This window comes from Erpetoichthys calabaricus, chromosome 4 (assembly GCF_900747795.2).
Source record: "Erpetoichthys calabaricus chromosome 4, fErpCal1.3, whole genome shotgun sequence".
NCBI classification, from domain to species: domain Eukaryota; kingdom Metazoa; phylum Chordata; class Cladistia; order Polypteriformes; family Polypteridae; genus Erpetoichthys; species Erpetoichthys calabaricus.
This window is the reverse complement of record NC_041397.2, coordinates 196,217,466-196,237,052: the sequence shown is the minus strand read 5'-3', so window position 1 is coordinate 196,237,052 and position 19,587 is coordinate 196,217,466.

The following is a 19,587-nucleotide window of genomic DNA, read 5'->3' as shown; positions in this document are numbered from 1 at the left end:
GGTGACCATTTTTATTATGGGATATAAGTGTCTTTATCAAACTTGCAGTAGATATTATTTGAGTATTGATTACAGAAATTCAACTGTAGACTTTTCATGTCTTTCCATGTCGTCTTGTATTCTGTAATCTTATTCTTTACCTTTTTCATATTCTTAACCAGCTTGCCTCCTCTTTGAAGAAGTGTGTTTATTCTGATTTAAAAGTTCTTTTACATGAGCAGTTACATCAGTTTTTTTCTTTTTAATAAATATGAATATTTTTTAAATAACTACACCTTTACAGAAACATAAATATCACGGAGAAAGCTGCAGTTGAATCACTAACAAAATCTGTTTTGTTAATGAGGACATATCATGTTATGCATTTGAAACATCCACAAACAAATTCTTCAACACACCAGCCTTTTATTTTCCCTCTTTTAGCTTTAATCTGCCTCAGTGTAGCTGATATGTCATATAATAATAATATATGACAATATTGAATAATACTGTGACCTGAGCAGTGTAGACCTGGCAGGTCCCTTAAGAGATAAAAAAAACCATTGATGTTACCATAGCACCGATCAAAAAAGGCCTTGTTATGGCTTTGAAAGTAACGTAAAGTAAGATGGCCATCTAGAGGGCAAATTAAAGCCTTCTATAAGTAATTTGACTGCATCTCGAGCTTCATCTCCTACTTGAGTAACAAGGTCATGAACAACAGTCACAACAACCTATGTATTAGCAGCTAAAAAAGACCCATATCTTTGTACAAAATTGCAGTATTTCTCATTTATAAATGTATATTCTCCTACCATTTTCTGTTTTGACGTTCTGGTTGTGGTCCGCTTACACAGGTTTCTAGCTTTAATGCACAAGTGTCCTTCAATATGTGATTCATGGAAAGATTATGCTTGAATAAGTCTGTTAAAGCCTTGAGAAATGTGAAGACATGAATTAGGTCCCAATGCACTTCCCCTGCTTCTGAATAAATAGCCTTCATTTCCTTAATGTGTTAGAATAGAACATGCGTTTTACTCCCAAGATTCATTGTTCTTGCCATCACACTTTCTAGTTTTACTATAGTATATTATTTTTGGTAGTGTGGTGAACAGTACTGCATGATATGGTCTCATTAGTGTACTACTAAATATACAGTAACTGAGAGAAGACACTTCGTTCACATGAAATAAAAAATATGTATTTGGTGGGCCCACAACAACAGTGTATTGGGGGGGGAGGGGAGATCAAAATGTTCTTATCCTGAAACTTAAAGGGATAGTCTATGGTACTGATTTTTTTATGTTGCTATTGACAAAGGACTATTTATATTGATTATCCAGAATGGTGATTTCCCAAAATGAAACATCACTATATGCAATATTGCAAAGAATAAGAAGTTAATGAATTCAGACTTGGAGAAATATGTTTCATAACTGTAATGAAACTGAGATATATTACCATGGCCCACTGTCCAAACAATATTCGAAACAATGGAAGTATAGTAAATCTTCAACAACAAAGAAATTCTGGTTCATGTCTTTACTGGCAGAATCATGTACAGAATTGTTCATGGCTTTGAAAATGTAGTCCATACTAATTATATGCCTCAAATGGCCCACATAACCTGTCAATATCAGCTGATTCACATTGAAGCTTGCTGTAGTCAGTTAGTGAAAAACAGTGAGGGAAGCTGACGATCATCTCCCTTCTGATTAACATTCATACCCGGGCTCGCATTGCATGGGTTGCAAAGCTCCACTGCACAACTGTGTATTCTGGGAGATGCCACATTCACCCAATTCTCTGTATCTGGTCCTATGTGATGACCTCCCAATCTGACAGGCTATGAAAATGTCGATGATGTCAACTCGGATACAGAACAGTGCTTGCACACACAATAAAAAACATTTGAGTGGCATAATGAAGCTTTAAAAATGTTAATGTTTATGCAAAAAGCTAATATCTGCTTTTTCACAATAGGTCTGGCTCAGAATGTCTTGATCATCTCATCAATGTAGCTGTTTAACCATGATAGTTTTCTACAATTGTTTTTGCATTCACAGTGGAAAAAGTAACATTCATTTCTTGCTTATTCTGTTTTGTTTTTGATGTTGAAATGAGTGTTCTCCTTGAAGCTCCAAATGTATTTATTGCTTTTATTTATAGGATAAAATCTGCTGTATCTCAGTGCCAAATAGAGCAATATAGCATTTGCAAACTGGCTTAATATCCTCTGCAGCACAGTGCTATCCAAAAGCCACATACATTCTGGTACATATCACATACAACTAACACAATATGGAAATTATCAAGCGTTCAATAACTCACAATTGTATTTTTTGCATGTTGCAGAATTTGTTAGATCTCCTAAAGATATGTTGGTTATTTCAGAAGATCCAGTACATGATTGTATGAAATCATTCTACTTTCCTCGAACAAGCACCATTCCACATGTATAAGAGTGTTCCTAATATAAATTATGTTCAGATATATTCTATAGAATTTTTATACATAATATTAGTAGACTTTACTCTGCTGATGGAATTTTGGTTGTTTCAATTGTCCTAAGATGCTGCTTTTTGTATTTATTTGGATGAGCTTTTTTGTTGCTGAAGCCCATGAGAAAGTCAAATAATGTAGTGGAGTATTAAGAAAACAAGTTAGTTGAGTATCACCAAGCCATTGTCTGGCCAGGCTGAGCTTGTTGTACTAGTGACCATCCACACTGGAAAAAGTAACTTAGGGAAAAGCCCAACTGAGCAAAGGCAAGATATCTCTGAAAGTTTAATCAGCTAGAAACGGGAGTAATTTAATTCCTGCATAACAGGAAATTTTTAGGTATAGCCTGAAAGATGGCCAGAGGCATTTCTGCTCATGCTATAAAATTTTTTAAGAAGCAGCAGTTGGAAAGTCAGGGACCTACAGGCATCTGCAGCAAATTGAAAGTAAAGTCAAAGGTTTATGAAAGCTTCAGTCAATATAGATGTATAGAGGAAGATGACATACATGTAACCAGTACTTGATCTAAGCTTCTTTAAATTTATATGTAACATCTTTAAAAGGAAAATAGTGTTTCTTCTAATAAAATTGTAATGAAATTTGTATTATGTCATGTATATCTGATAATCATCTTAAAGGAGATGTACTTCTGGAAAGACTATATGCTATGTGGGAGAAATGTTAGTTAATCCTGTAGATTGAGGTCAGGATTGCTGAAATTAGAGGCAGCTGACCTGCATTGTGAAAGGGGGATTGGAGAAGTTTACCACCAGTAATGACTGAGAGCAGCACGAGAAGACATTTCAGTGCACAGATGCAGTGACACTTGGGTTATCTAAAATATAAACTCAGTGATTGAGATCTACTTGTCCTGGACGTTTTCTTCAGAGTTCTAGGTCTCTAAATATTTTAAAGCAGAGCAGGATTATGAGTCTAAGACCTCTGCTGTAGTATGCAGGACTAAGAAGATCTAGTAGGTTACTCCTAAAACCATCTTCAAAATGGGGGAAATAGAGAACTCAATTACTGGGAACACAGCCATACAGGTTTCCAGCAGACTCAGTAAGTTAAGTATGCTTTGTGGTGTTTGGTATTTGGGTGAGCTTCTGTCCATAAGAAAGGTTCAGCTGTTATTGTTGACTTTGAAACACATTGCAAAGGTGAAGGTACATTTATAATTCTGCTATACTTATCTGATGAGCTAGGGGCAAGACTGACAAGGTGGTCTTTGTATATTTTTCTCCTATGTAATATAAAAATCAAAATATGATTAAGGATGTTAGAATATTTAATATATGCCTCAGAATGTGATATAGAATAGAATGGTATCCATTTATGGCCCTGTAAGGGCCCTTTGGGGATTGACAGGCACTGTATTACAGGAGACCATTTCTAAAGTGTAATTGGAAAGGTAGCAAGAACACATGCTAATTAAAGATTAGGGAGTGCTGGGTATGGTCCATAGAGCCGACAAGGTGTGTGTGTGTATATATATATATATATATATATATATATATATATATTGTAGCAGTAGAGGCCCCTATCGACCTCTTGAACCCTCAGGTACCACGCCAAACACCAGGTAAAAGTACAATTATTTTATAGTAATTACGTGCACTAAGCACCCTCCACTCCACACTACTCATACAATACAATAATCAATAATCAATACTCAATCCTCCTCTCCCAGACACTTAGCCACCCTTCCTCCCAGCTCAGCTCAGTGTCTGGGCTTTCCCAAAGTCCTTTTATGTCCCCTAACCCGGAAGTGGTTCCAACCCTGCAGTCCATGATTTGCTATCCCTTCCAGGTCAGGTTAAAAGTCCTTTTCTTCATCCCGGAAGCATGTTGTTCCTTCCGGTCATGTGATCAGGACACACTTCTGGGTTATAGGGCACGTAGCACTCCTCAAGCCTCCCTACAGCGGCTCCTGGTGGTCCCCATGGTATCCAGAAGGGCTGTTTATAAAAACTACAAGGTCCATAAGGCCCTGCTGGAATTCGGGGAACTTCCATGCTGCTGAGAGGGCTCCATCTGGCGGCCTGGAGGTGTGGGCCAGAATATTTGGCCTGCCATCCCTCACAATATATATATATATATATATATATATATATATATATATATATAATATATCAAATAATCTGTTAGTAACATTAATGCATATCTACAAAAACTAAACATGTGGTTTAAAAATGGGAATAAACAAGCAAGGAAACATTAATAAAGTAGAAATTAATTTTCTGAATGCTACAAATAATAAAATAGCACTAATTAAATGGAGTTGCTTTTAGCTACACCCCAGTATATTAGGGATAATAGAAACTGGCTAAATGTAAGCAGTGGGGATGAATAAAATGCAAATGGATACATGTTATTTGGAAAAGATACACAAACTTGTGAAAGTAAAGTGGGGGGCCATAAACATAAGAGAAAGTTACATTTTTGCCTCACAAATGGGAACAATATTTTAGCAAGGATATTTTAGATGTTTAGATGAATACGTTTAGGTGGAAATGTGTTTTATTGTATGCTAATATAATTTTTTAATTGACTATCCCAATGTAATGCCACACAAAAATGGGAATTCATAGTTGCAATATTTTTTAAGCTGTAAGTCAAACTGGACTGGAAAAGCACACTGATTCTTTGAGCATTTTCTACCCTTACATTTGTACATCTTAGCTGGTGCATAGCTCACATTTTCTGATCTTTGGAGCTTACAGTGGGTTGGGACCTTTGTCTACACTCATTTTAAATGCCTTAAATCCTCAGGTAAAATAAGTATTTCAATATATCGGTGTTACAGCTATGAGGTATTTTAAATAAAATCTTATGGGAAATTATATTTCTTTCTAAAATAACATATTTAAATAACACAGTTGAAAAAACAGTTCCTCCTCTTTGCATCTTAAATTACAAATACGGGTAACACACAGATGTAACTTCACAGACATAACAAAGGAAATAATATATTTTGATCATTAGGGAAGATGCCAGCTGCTACATTAAAATCAAAAACAGAAAACTTGGATGGTGCAGATGGTAACTGGCTAAGTATATATTTTGCAGAAATCTTAAAAATATGTCTTCACACTGAAAACTGTAAATACAAGGAACATGTTTTTAAAAATAGTGTAACCGAAAGCAGTGCATTGGGAACCTTCAGATTATTGACTTGGCAAGATTTTGGAAGTGTTTGGTGAACTGCAATTAGCAGGCTATTTTAGGTATGTCCTCATCAAAACATTTCTTACAGTATTTTATGTCATAGTTAACCTGCTATAACAGGTTATACACAACAGATGTCTAACATCATTTCAAAGATTGTATCAGAATTACTAAATAAAGCGACTTTGGGTTTTTGTTTGTCACCCTTAATTACAGATTTGCTAAAAAATATTTATATAACCTGTAATCTACATATATAAATGTCAAATGACAAGCAAATAGATTAGGCATTTATTTATCATCACTGTGTAATTTATATTTATGTGCTACTTCTGCGTGGTGTAAGGACATTGCAAAAATTCACTCATTTTTGGAGATGAACCATTTATTAAATATTTATCACAAAATAACTATTACATGTAAAGGATCACTGCAACATAGGTAAACATGTGCCACATAACTCTACTGGTCTCTACAACAACATGGTAAAAGTCAGATACTGTCTAGCAGTGAGCCAAAATAATAACAAAAATACTTTCACATGGAAGTGGGGAAGGTCATGAGGCTGAGAGAGAAGAAAAGAAAGAAAAAAAGAACGGTGTTACACAGTAGCAGACATTCAATATTTAAAGAACTAAATAGGTAGATACAAAAACTCAATGTAACAAACGCCTTATTGACCTGTGAACCAGGTCCAAGAAAGTTGTAAAGGAAGGTGAGCCGTTATCTCTTGTGACAGGCACCTGACTTCTATGGTATGAAGAGCCAAGACAAGGTTTCACTGGTTTAAGGTGAGAAGTTATAAATGCAGGAAAATGGATGAACAAAGAATAACATATGCACTCATAGCCCTAGAAAGAAATTAGAAGGCAATGGCAAAATATGTGGAAAAAATACCCAGGTGTTGGGTATTGGGGAAAAAAAATGTGCTGTGCAGGCATTGAGTGTTCGCTGATGCCCAATGATTACATTAGTAACAAAACTCACTGTTTCATAGTTTACAACAAATACGCCACAGAGCCAACACAATGGACTAGATTAAAGAGAACTTCATCTTACACAGTACAACACTGCAGGTTTGTACTGCTGCAACAAGCTCAAAGCCAGACAGAAGAAAAATGAAATAGGAACAGTAAGTTGAGGCCTGGAGGTTAAATTCAAAATTAAGAAAATACATCCCCACATCCAGCCTGTTTGTTTTACACATATGATCTGACTTTGCACTAGTAATTAGAAGAGGTCAGAGCAATGCCATGGGACAATCAAAGAAGTGAACAATATTCATTTTAACCAAGTCAACTTTGCTAGACAATATACTTGGATCAGGAAAGCAGTGACACTGAAATGATAAAGATATGCAGATGATTAAGATGAAAATGTCAACTAACCATTTTAATGTATTATTTACTCTGCTGTAAATCCCATTCTATCCAAAATGAGCAAAAAAAAAACTGACCACATTTTTATTCTCGTACCCTCCTCAGCATTTAATGAGAAGAGTGGTCCAAGGATAGCAAGATCTGAATCTTAGGAACCTCTGGACCAGGATTCTTCAAATTGGTTTGACCCGGGGTCAAATAGTTTTTAGGCAAGAATATGCTGTAACAAAAAGCCCCCCCCACACACAGACATACACCTTTATTCATTCCTTCTCTCATCCAATTACGACTCATTCACACCACATACACATTAGGTTAATGCAAGATATGGAAGGGAAAGTAGGTTTCAGACTTTTATAAAGAATGATCTGGCCATCATATAATAACCTATTTATCTTACCTTGTGCATGTTCAAAATGTGTTTGCACTGGCATTTTGTTTCCAGGAATTGAAAAAAAATACTCCTTAAAATCAATACTCCTTTCATCCATCCATCCATTATATCCTAACTACAGGGTCACGGGGGTCTGCTGGATCCAATCCCAGCCAACACAGGGTGCAAGGCAGGAAACAAACCCCAGGTAGGGCGTCAGCCCAGTGCAGGACACACACAAACACACCCACACACCAAGCACATACTAGGGACAATTTAGTATCGCCAATGCACCTAACCTGCATGTCTTTGGACTGTGGTAGGAAACCGGAGTACCCGTAGGAAACCCACGCAGACACGGGGAGAACATGCAAACTCCATGAAGGGAGGACCTGGGAAATGAACCTGGGTCTCCTAACTGCGAGGTAGTAGCACTACCCACTGCGTCACCGTGCCGTCCAAAATCAATACTAGCAAGTTAAAAGATCAAACATAATATCAGTACCACATGAATAGTAAGAAAATTGAGGATGTTTTCATTTACACAAATAAATTTTTGTGCCATCTTTGTATTTTTGCAACTTCACAACAGCAACATAATGTACAGCACTGTATTTGCGTCACCGAGAAAAAAAATTAAGGACATGGTGAAAACGTGTATTTTGTGATTAAAGTGGAAATTTCGGCTTTTCTCTCGAAATGTCCACTTTAACCTCATAGTTTATCATTAAAGCAGACCGTCATAAATGTCATCCCAGTTTTTAATCGCTACGGCAAGCAGCAATAGATCACCACACAGAACACATTAAATGTATGATATTCCAACTTTCTGCAAATTTAGAAACTTTAGATTTATACTTGATATCACTTTCATGATGAAATGCATTAAAGTATATTACATTTTATAAATAAATCGTTAATTTTGTTTAAATAGTGAATACTGTTAATAATTGTGCACATGGGGGTGACACGGTGGCGGAGAAGTAGCACTGCTGTCTCGCAGGGAGTCACGTCGCTGGTATTCCCTGCTTGGATTCCACAGTGTGCTCCGGTTTCCTTCCAAAGATATGCAGATTTGGGGGATTTGGTGCCGCTAAAATGACTCCAGTGTATGTGTGTGCTTGTATTCACCTTGCGATGAGCTGAGGCCCCGTCCAGGGATTGTTTCTGCCTCGTACCCAATGCTTGCTGGAATGGACACATCCCTGGATTGTTGGATTTAATCATTAAACATCCTTTTCAGAAATATTGCAGTAAGGTGTCATCGGAATTTAATGGCTGTTCCAGGCAATTCACAACACAGAGAAGCCAAACCCGTTTTCACCGTGAAAATATCTCACACTGCCACCTGCTGGATTCCTCCAGATTTACGTAAAGTACGCGCGCAAGTATAAACGGTAAAACGCTTGCGTAACAGGAGCGTCTGCTGCAGCATGCGTCGCGTCGCATGAATTATAAACCCGGCTTAAGGAATAGCCACAGGTACAGATCAGCCACATCCATTACATTCAGTTGAATGTGAAGTCACCATTCCTTCATCGGAGCAATGCATGGTGCTGTAATAAAGAGTGGCTGATTTTGCTATAATTTGTAATTTACTCATTTAAACATGCAACACAGGTCAAAGCAATTACAGCCAAATGATAATTGGTCACATCATTGTCCACTTAAAGCAAACAAATCATGAAGTTTTATTTCTGATCTAATTCCATAGTGGCCATAACAAAAAAAAAAAAACTTTTTTTTTTACCTTTATTAAGGTAAACCAAGGTGGATTTGTAAATACAGTAATACACATGATGCCTGCAATCATGTGCTGTACAATTGAAGTGACAGACCTGGAGTTATTTAATATCATTATGAATTCTCTCCTTGAGTGTTGTCTTAACATCAGTTGAGCACCTGTCCCTTTCAAACTTTCTGCATCTGATGGACATTAACAGATTTTTTTATAATTTGAATATAACTTGAAAAAATGTGTTAGTGGAAGATGACTTGGAATTTAAGAAAACTTGTACGTAGACTGGACCTGGCTAGATGGCCACCAATTGATGATCCCAGCAGTAGACTTTGTTAGATAAAACCTGCTTGACCTGGACTCTAAGTTCAGTAAGCATCTGGACATCTACAGCTAAGGGCATAGCCAGAATTGTAAGATCAGTGATCATGAGACAAAGGTACCTAAAGCTCTGATAAAATGTGAGGCACTTTCCTCTCAAATTGAAATGTCCAGAAGAGTTGGCTTCTTTAACCATGTCTAACAACGGGAGAGATAACAGTTTCTGAAAGGAATAAATTAGGTCATGTAGCCCAGACACCTTCCATGCAGTAATGGAGACTAATGCCTCTTTTAGTTCAGCTAAGGTTATATACTGTATGTGTTGAAGAGGTGGACTTTTTCAGGTGTAAAGCATGTTCATCTAGTCTTGACAAGAAATCTCTCAAAACACTGGTCAACAAGTATTTTGCTACTGGGATTCTTTTACCTGTACTTTAATAAATTTAATTTGCTGACTCTAAATCTGAAAACCGTTTTTGTCCAGCACATCCCATTTTTTTAGTTATGATGTTCCAGGTCTTGGACAACTAGGGTGACTGGACAGTAAAGGCGATGCTTTCAGCATTTAAGAAATAAGTTTGGTCTCGAGAAAAGTGATGCCAAAATTAAGGCAGGTGTTTTTTTTGTTCCTGAACTCCATGAACTGATGCTTGACCATGAGTTCAAAAAGAAATTGAAGCCAACTGAATCAGCACCCTCATTCATGCAGGTTGTCCAGACTTTTCTTGATAAGCACGAGCACAGAATTATGCTGAACTTGTGGAGAATAAGCTGAAAGTGTATCAGCTTACGGGAGCCAAAATGTCACTGAAGATGCATTTTTTACATTCTCATCTTGAATTTTTTCCACCAAATCTAAGCAATGTCAGAGATGAGTATGGGGAGAGATTTCACCAAGATATAAAGGTGATGGAAAATTGATATTGGGAAAAACTCTGAGTATGATGGGTGACTTCTGTTGGTTCTTGTAAACAGAGATGGATGTGCAGTACAAGCGCAAAAGCGAGTGCCTCCAACATTTTTGGGCATGCTGACCTCACTTTTATATTGAGGTAAATTGACATAAATATACCTTAATGTGTCTCTGGTATCGTCTTCTGGTTTGTTTTCAGAATAAACACATCAAAACAATTTTGGTGGGACATAGTCCAAACTCCAGATATCGTGTTGATACAGTATATTATATTGATATTCAAAACGTCAATGATGTGTATTTCAAAAACCTGAGAGCAAGCTTAATTCAAATTTCATATATGAAATCAGTGTAAAAAAGATGCTCTGAAGTTCCCAGAGGCAAACAAAAAATATTTTTTGTAGACCAGTGAAATCAGGGGATAGTTATTGGGCCTAAAACTCTCAAAACTCTTTGTGAATTATTATCAAATAAAGTTCAACGCCTAATAGCATGGATGACTCTAATTAGCCATTTCTTTCTAATAAAGAGAGCATGAATTCAAATATAAAAAAATCTGAATATTTGTAAGCTAATAAGAAATGTTCATGAGAAATGTAATGATTTACTTCTTGATGTTTAAAGTCTAAATATTCTTCATTGCAATAGAAATTTGTCATTTTTCATCCAGTTATAGAGGTCCATATAGGGACTGATCCTTAATCAGTCAGTCAGTCATTTTCAAACCCGCTTAGTCCTGAACAGGGGTGGGGGGCTGTGTGTCTGCTGGAGCCTATCCCAGCTGTCATAGGGCACAAAGCAGGGGCAAACCCTGGACAGGATGAACTCACACACCCAAACCACACACTAGGGCCAATTTAGGGTCACTAATTCACCTAACCTACATGTCTTTGGAATGTGGGAGGAAACCCACACAGACACGAGGAGAACATGCAAACTCCACCTTGGGAGGACCCGGAACATAAAGCCTCGTCTCCTTACAGTGAGGCAGCAGCTCTACCACTGCTCCACCATTCCATGCCTAGATCCCTAGAAAAGGGTCAGAAATAACAAAAAAAAAAAATCACATTCATAATCAATGACACTGAAGTAGTAAATGATACCTCATATGCTTTTGTATGAAATTTATCATTTTTAACTTAATGGGAGTGGCTCTTAGAGAGATAGGGCCACTGGTAAAGAATCAAATAACAAAAATATCATATTAATGATCAGCCACCTTGGAATAGCATAAATTGGCACTATCCTTACCTGTATTACAGATCCTCCTGTTTTTGAAGTTTTGTGAAGATGAGTAATTTTGACCCCTCATATCCCTGTAGGGGGTGAACCCCTGGGGTCAGTTGATGTGACTTGCACAACTTCAAGTCCTTCTGATTATTTTTCCATAAGACACCTATTGGTTTAGTCTTTGTCATAAGGGTGTCATTATCTGCATAAAATATGGTCCAAAAATAATCTAAAAATGAGTGTTTATACAGGTTTAAAGGGCCAAAAATAGGGGGAATCCCAAAAACCTTGACACCTTGCATAATTAGACATTAAACCATTTCAAGCAGTATACCACATATTGGGGTTTCCTTGTACCAGTGAGTTGCAAAGCGCCAGACCCAAAAAAAAGCAAAAAAAGTGCTATCAAAGTGTTCATACAGTAAGTAATATTTATGAACACAATACAGAGCTCTCACCCGTAGCAAGCAGTTTTCTGACTTTGAGTATTTGTTGTCATTTTTTCTACTAATTATCAGGACTTGTGTGCCTTTTATCTCTGCGCCTGAATAGTGGAAAGCTGTAAGTGTACGTTTAAGTAGTGTTTAACTGTTGGCTATACAAGCACAAGTCTAGTCTATGGAGGTTCCGGTATTTTCTCATACTCATTACTTCTTGAGAGTATAATGGTGCTACAGAAAACACTACCCCACGGTGCTTTAGCAGATTTAATTTAGACCTGCATAATATAGATAGGGGCTGTGTTCAATTTTCAGTTTAAACATTAGGCAATACAATAGATACTAAAGACTTCTTAAGTTTACTTTTACTCTCACAATAAAATTATAATGTAATGAATATTTAGACCACCAGAGAATGCATCTTCTGTTCCTCAAACTGAGTCTACAATTCTCTGTGACCAATGAATTGACCTTGTTTGAGATGGACCCATTTATTATTTATTTTTGGTTGTTAAATGAATATTTTAAAATGTGCTATTCAACAAATGGCACATACTTGCCTATCAAACCTACTTTAATAGCGTTAGATATACAATCTAGATACAGGTCCCCAAAGCAAACACAGTGTGCTTGGAGATTTATGTTTCACATCTCAAAAATAAACCATGCTGATGTTAGCTTTTTCATATATTATCCTTTTGGACTTTAAACTCTCTAGTATTAAATTTTATAAATTAAAATCAGGAGCAAGTGTTTTTTTTTTCTTTTAAACATTATTTTTGCAATTTCAAAGCCCTCAAAGTTTCAAGCACATAAATTACCTTTTATTAAAAACATTCTATAAACATTCTACAGGAAGGCAGAATATTTGTTGAAACATTTGCAAACTGGAAAGAAGACATATCCATAGGCTAAATAAATAATGTTGGTTTGGATGTTTTACAATTAAAGCCTGCTTACAGTGCCTGCTCACATAAAATGTATTTAGAAAATGAAAAACATTAAAAACTTCAAAGAAGCAAACTCAGCTTTTGAGGAATGGAATTAAACGTTTTTTTTCTTGATGCAGGAAAGAGGTAAGATGGTACATATACAGTATGTTTCATTTTAAAAGAATTTATTTAGTTATGCTGACAAGCAGGCAGTCATTACAAGCAGTTTAAACTTTACTGCTCTTCTCTCATCCACTACCATTGAATGGCATGTGTAGGATCACCTTGTTGATGGTTGATTATCCCTTTTGTTTTTGAAAGATAAGTCTACAACAACTTAGTATATTCTATCAAAATATTAACGTTGTTATGCATTTTGTAAATTGAGTTAGACAAGCTATTGAACTGAATCTTGTATATAAATAGCTGAAGTTGTCAAGTTGCATTATTTTGACTGATGATTCCATCACCAACATATCCCCTCAGTTCAGACTCATCATTTATTTCTATTTCCAACATGTGCATGAGATATACTGTACAGATAACAGAAGTAATTAGAATTGGTCTTTTTAATTAAAGGACAGGCTTAGTCATTTTGAGGGAAGTTCAGATCACTTCTCCAATATTCCATCTTCCCACACACCTTTTTAATGAACTATTAAAACATTAAACTAAATTTATTTAATGTAGAGTTGATTTTTTAAAGCAACCCAATCCCTTTATAAAAAACATACACTGCACCTGAATAACGCGTACATCTGTGCAAGCTGCAGAATGCAATTAAACAGATGTATTCAAAATATTGAATTAATTATGCAGCAAATATAAATTGTTCATCTGTCTCAAGAGTAGCTATTACCACGTAGCACTTCATAAATGATCTGCCTAGACACTTCAAGCATTCTGAGCAGTCATCTGTTTGTGATAAAGGCTTTTATGACAAATTAATACAAGGATTTACATGTTGCATACCTTTTGATAGCCATTATTTTTGGCAAAGAAAAATGGCCTGTCAAATCCAATGACTCTATTTTAATAATATTTTACCTCTAGGGAAAATAAAACCCTATAAACATTATGATAATATATTGTGCAGTTTTCATAATTTAAATTATTTTTTCCTGAAAGGTTGCATTTATGTTTTGTTCTGCTGTCTTAAATGTGTCCGCGTAGCCATTAACACTGCTTAGTGTTCTTTAAGAAAATCAAATTAAACAGTATAACAATAGTTTTAGAGCCACTTAATTAATTGGTTCCAAGTGTATTAGATTTGTGGAGTGAAGACTTTTGTTTCACCACTACCACGATTCCTCTCGGAGTACCACTGATTTTTAAATATGAGCCTCTTAATTTCATAGAGATTATGGAAGAGAATTTCAAGCTATTGTAAAAGTAAAGATTTTGATATTTGAATCACATTCTCAAACCCTCTTAATCTAATACAGCGCCACAGGGGCTGGGTCTATCCAGGAAGCATTGTGTTCATGACAGGAACCAGCCAAGGAGACCATGCTGTTCTAGCTGAAGATTTTGATCGTTTTCACATACATATACAATTTGATAATGTCAACAGTAGGATACACAGAGATTGCTGCAGGAATTCGTATTGCATGAGATAGCCCCCTTAACAGTGTTTGGTAATATTATGAAAAATTATTAAAAGTCATTCAAAGTTAGTTTAAAATTGCTGCTTATCACAACTCTGTAATGGCATCAAAACCTAACATCAGAAGTGTCATTAGTCATTGACGTTTCATTATAATTTATTGTGGCTTAGCTCTATCACATCACCTGCCTTCTTTTTAATTTTGTCAGTATTTTTTATCATGCATGCACATAACCCACCTCAGAAAGACCATTGATTGGTATGGCAAACTTATCAACTGTACTGATGACATGGGACAGCAGTAGTTGTTTGTAACAGGAATCAGAAGACAGAGTGAAATCAGAGAAAATGAGCGATGGTGGTACAGGAGTGCAGAAATATAATGAACTAAGCCCAGGACATAGACCGAAAAAATCATAGAGATAAAAATGGAGTGAGAAGATTGAAAGTTGAATCAGTGAATAATATACATAAGCGGGCCAACACATGACACATAAGCTGTAGTCAGGGACAGAAAAGATTTAGAAACCAAAGAGCCTTCCAACAAATAAACAAACAGAATGACAAGTCTTTTTATCTGGACAATCGGCAAGTTTACAAAACTGTACATTATACTTTTGATCTGGTTATGTCAGAAAAGTCCCAACATTGAGGCACCAATAGAAGATGATACAACAGGAAAACATGGAAAAATTACTAACGTTGAGTATAAATACATTGAAACAAAAATTTAATTAGTTGGATTCCTGGTTCTTAAAAAACCCTGTAAAATGTAGTCTAGATTATTTTTAGAGTCCCAGGAACTTTTTAGAAAATGGAAAATGAGAGTCAAATCATGACAGGCACAACATGCTGGCGGACTGCCATTTGCTCCTTGAAAACTCTAAGGCTTTGCTTTGATAAAAGTCTAATGTAATCAGTGCAGTTTAGATGTATCAATACATGTATGGAGTAAAAATAAAGTTCTTACTTGCAAGCTTGGCCAATCATACACCACTTTCTGGTGTAGCAGATCTCATTTTGTAAGTTATGTAAAACATAACAGTGTAAAATGTAATAGGTAAATGTAGCCTGGACCACCAGTCCACAATCACGCATGCAAAGTACAAATAAATTCTTATATTACAACCATCAGAAGACATCTTGGTGCCAGGATAAACAACAATGTGTACTGCTTGCACAGGGCACCAGTAGTTTTAAAAGAATGGAATCAGGAGGTGGAACGGACAAAACAGAATTCAAATGGGGGTCTTAGCTTGGAAGACTAATATTAAATAAACAAAGATCAAGACTTGTAGCCAGAATTGTGATAGTAGAGTGGTAGGTAGTAAGCCAAAAAGGGTAAGTGAAACCAGAAAAAATACCAGATGTAATTTAGTCTGGAGGAAGAAAATGTTGCTGGAACAAACTCAGAAACTAACAAGAAAAATGCTAAAGGTTTTTTGTAAATGAATCAAAATCTTGGAAGTGTTAAATGCTGCATTAATAAAGTCACTCACCATATACCCCGAGTCATGAAGTCTAGCAATGGCGTAGCAATCATCAACTATCCCAGAATGGTGGCACCCATGTGAAAAACAAAATAGCACCACTGGAGAACACGAATCAGAATTTGACACTGTTAAACACACATAGGAGCAAATAATAAATATAACCAGTAGAATCCTTGACCATGAAACCCACAGGAGCTACATTTAAGTAATTTTCAAAGGCCAGAAGAAAATTAAAATCATGTGCTTGATCATGACACAATGCATTAAAGTACAGAGAACACGAATCAGCTTGCCGGTTGTACGCCTCTACTCTTACTTTCTAGGCTTCCATAACCTGAAACATCGTGGTTAAAATACCTGAAATAAACTTTATTCATTTAAAGTGTGACCAGTTACTTAGCAATAAATGAGTACATTTAAATCTTAATATACTCAAATTTCAAATATATATATATATAATTTTTAGTTTTTGAATGTTCTATATCAAGCTTTTGAACAGAGTGCCAGTCCCCAGGGGAGCTCAAACCTACACTGGGTCAACTGAGCACCAGCATAACATGCTAAGCTTCTCTTAGGAGGAAGACAGGTTTCTGAGACCAAAAAAACAAAGCCGTTGTACAAACCCAACACAGAATGTGACCAGGGCAGCTGCAAAGATCTTTTTGTATTAATCTTTTGTCCTAAATAATAGGTAGATCTCAAAGTACACTGAAATGATTACTTGCAGATTAAACCACCATGCAACATATCGCCACTCACTAGCGCCAACATACACAAGAATATGAAGTTCCTCAATTTGGGAATTTCATCATCTATGGTACGCAATATCATTTAAAGATTCAGAGAATCTGGAAAGAACTCTATACACAAAGAACAAGGTCTAAAACCAATATCGGGTGGCCATGATCTTCAGAACTTCAGGCAGCAGTGTATTAAAAACAGTCATGATTCTGTGATAGAAAACACTGAAAGGGCTCAGGACCACTAAAACTCTACAATATAAAGAAGAAACCATATAAAAACATGTTCCAGAAACACAGTGTAAGAAGCACACAGGCAAAGTGGAAAAAGTGTCTTGTTGTCTGATGAAATAAAATTTGAAATTCTTTTTGGAAATCATAGGCACTGCATCCTCCAGGCTAAAGAGCAAAAGGAAAGTCCAACTTGCTATCAGTGCACAGTTCAAAAGCCAGCATCTGAAGTGGTATAGGAGTGCATTAGCACACATGGCATGGGCAGCTTGCACATCTGGGAAGGCACCATTAATGCTGAATGGTATGTACAGGAGTAGCATATGTCTTTTTCAAGGAAGGCCTTGCTCATTTCAGCAAGACAAAGCCAAACTACATTCTGTACGTATTACAACAGCATGGCTCCATAGTAAAAGAGTCCGAGTGCTAAACTGATCTGCCTGCAGTCCAGACTTGTCACCAATTGAAAACATTTGGCATATCACAAAACAACGAAAAATCCAGCAAACAAGACTCAAACTGTTTAGCAGCTGAAATCCAACATTAGGCAAGAATGGGACAACATTTCAGTACTAAAGCAATTGGCCTCCTCAGTTTCCAAACGTTTACGGAGTGTTGTTAAAAGACGGAGCGACAGAACACAGTGGTAAACATGCACCTGTCTCAACTTTTTTTGAAATGTGTTACTGGCATTAAATTCAAAATGATCATATTTTCAAAAAGCAATACAATTTCACAGTTTTAACATGTGATATGTTGTCTTTGTTTTGTTTTCATTTAAATGTGGGGTTTACATGATTTGCGAATCATCACATTCATTTTACACAGCATACCAACATTTTTCGAAATAGTGTTGTACAACAAGAAAAACAGCAACACCCCCAATCCCCTCACCCCCTTACCACACATAGGAACTTCTGGCATCAAATTGCCTAGCAAGGCCACATGGCCCAGTGCAGGGGTTTATCAAATACAGAAAATGAAGTATATTTTGGCCCAGGGAATGACACCTTAGTGTGGTTCTCCTCAGGATATTTTTAAAAGAACTGGCAGTAGAAGAGATGTAGGAGATGAAATTGTTTGATTCCTTCACATATATCACTTATATTTTAAGTTGATGGCGAACAATAAACCTAACAGTACAAAAACTCTTTTTTGCTTATTATAGTGTATATTCTAATATAGAGTTTTTTGTATTTGAGTTTTGGCTTTTCTTTTCAGCAACTATTAAGAAACAGAAATATGATGCAAATAAAATGAGAGGAGTATGAAGTCAATTATTATCTATCTCGATTTTGTTTTATATACTCCATTTCATTTACATATAGTGATAGCATTTTCTTGGTATATTAGCAAGGAAGGGGTCTTCCATTTGAAGCCTAATTCAGAGTGTGCAGATACTGCAGATATAATCCATCTCCCTGTCACAGGCACAGCTTTATTGGGCGGCCACCAGACACTGTCTGATTGCTGGAGATTGTAACTGAATACTAATACGCTCATGCTGGCTTGCCCTGGAAAGCAAACAAAAAAAAGGCATTAAAATGCTTCCCCATTTGAAACAAGATGTTTTTTTTGTCTTGCAGACCTGTATTCTATCAAATTCTTTCTGCTGAATTAAGAATGCGGGCAATCAGAATTAAGAATTGCAGTATTTTGTCAGTCAACAGAATAGCTCATTCTTTTATAAAGAAATACAGGCAAGCCTTCATTCTAAGAATTATTCTCTGTACATTTTAATGCGATATTAAACATTAAACAAATGACTAAAACTGATTTTGCTTGTTTTGCTGGATACACTTAATATTTATATGGAAGGTAATTAGTATTACATTATTTCAGTAAATAATTCTTCAGGTTATATAAATCATAACTGTAAGCTTATATTTCAGGATATGAACCATAAAAGGAAAAAGTCAACAGCAAATGAAGCCCTGGTGAAACAAGAGCTCTTCTCTTTATGCTAAAGTTGTCATTTATTTCATATTGCCAAACCAGAACACGACACGGCAGGGTACTGATTTTATATATGTTGTTTAAGAAGAGCACAATCATGTTGTTTCTGTAATGCAATACTTGTATATTTTAAATGGTTTCGTATGCTAATGATTTCGCCTCCATTTGTCTCAAAGTAATCATAAACTAGGATTTTTGTGCTGCTTTAGTGACCACTATTATCAGGCATTTCAATCATTCTGAAAGCTAAGAGTTTGAGCAAATATAAAACGGCAACAGGGCTGGACAAATAAAGTTACAAAAATAAACAACAGAGACAACCATTATGCAAAATAGTGACTTTGCACCAAAGTTACAGAAACGATTGCTTTCCATGTCACACAACAGTGAAATAATTTCCTTTGCTAAATTATGCAGCAGTTCTCTTGATTGAACAAAACAACGCAATCAGGCACTAGCAACCATTTCAGAATTGGGAATCCCAGAAATAAATTACTGACATGTTTCTTTTATCAAAATAAATTTGATTTTAAACATATTGCTAAATATTCATAAATATAACTGGAATGATAAACTCTTCTCTGTA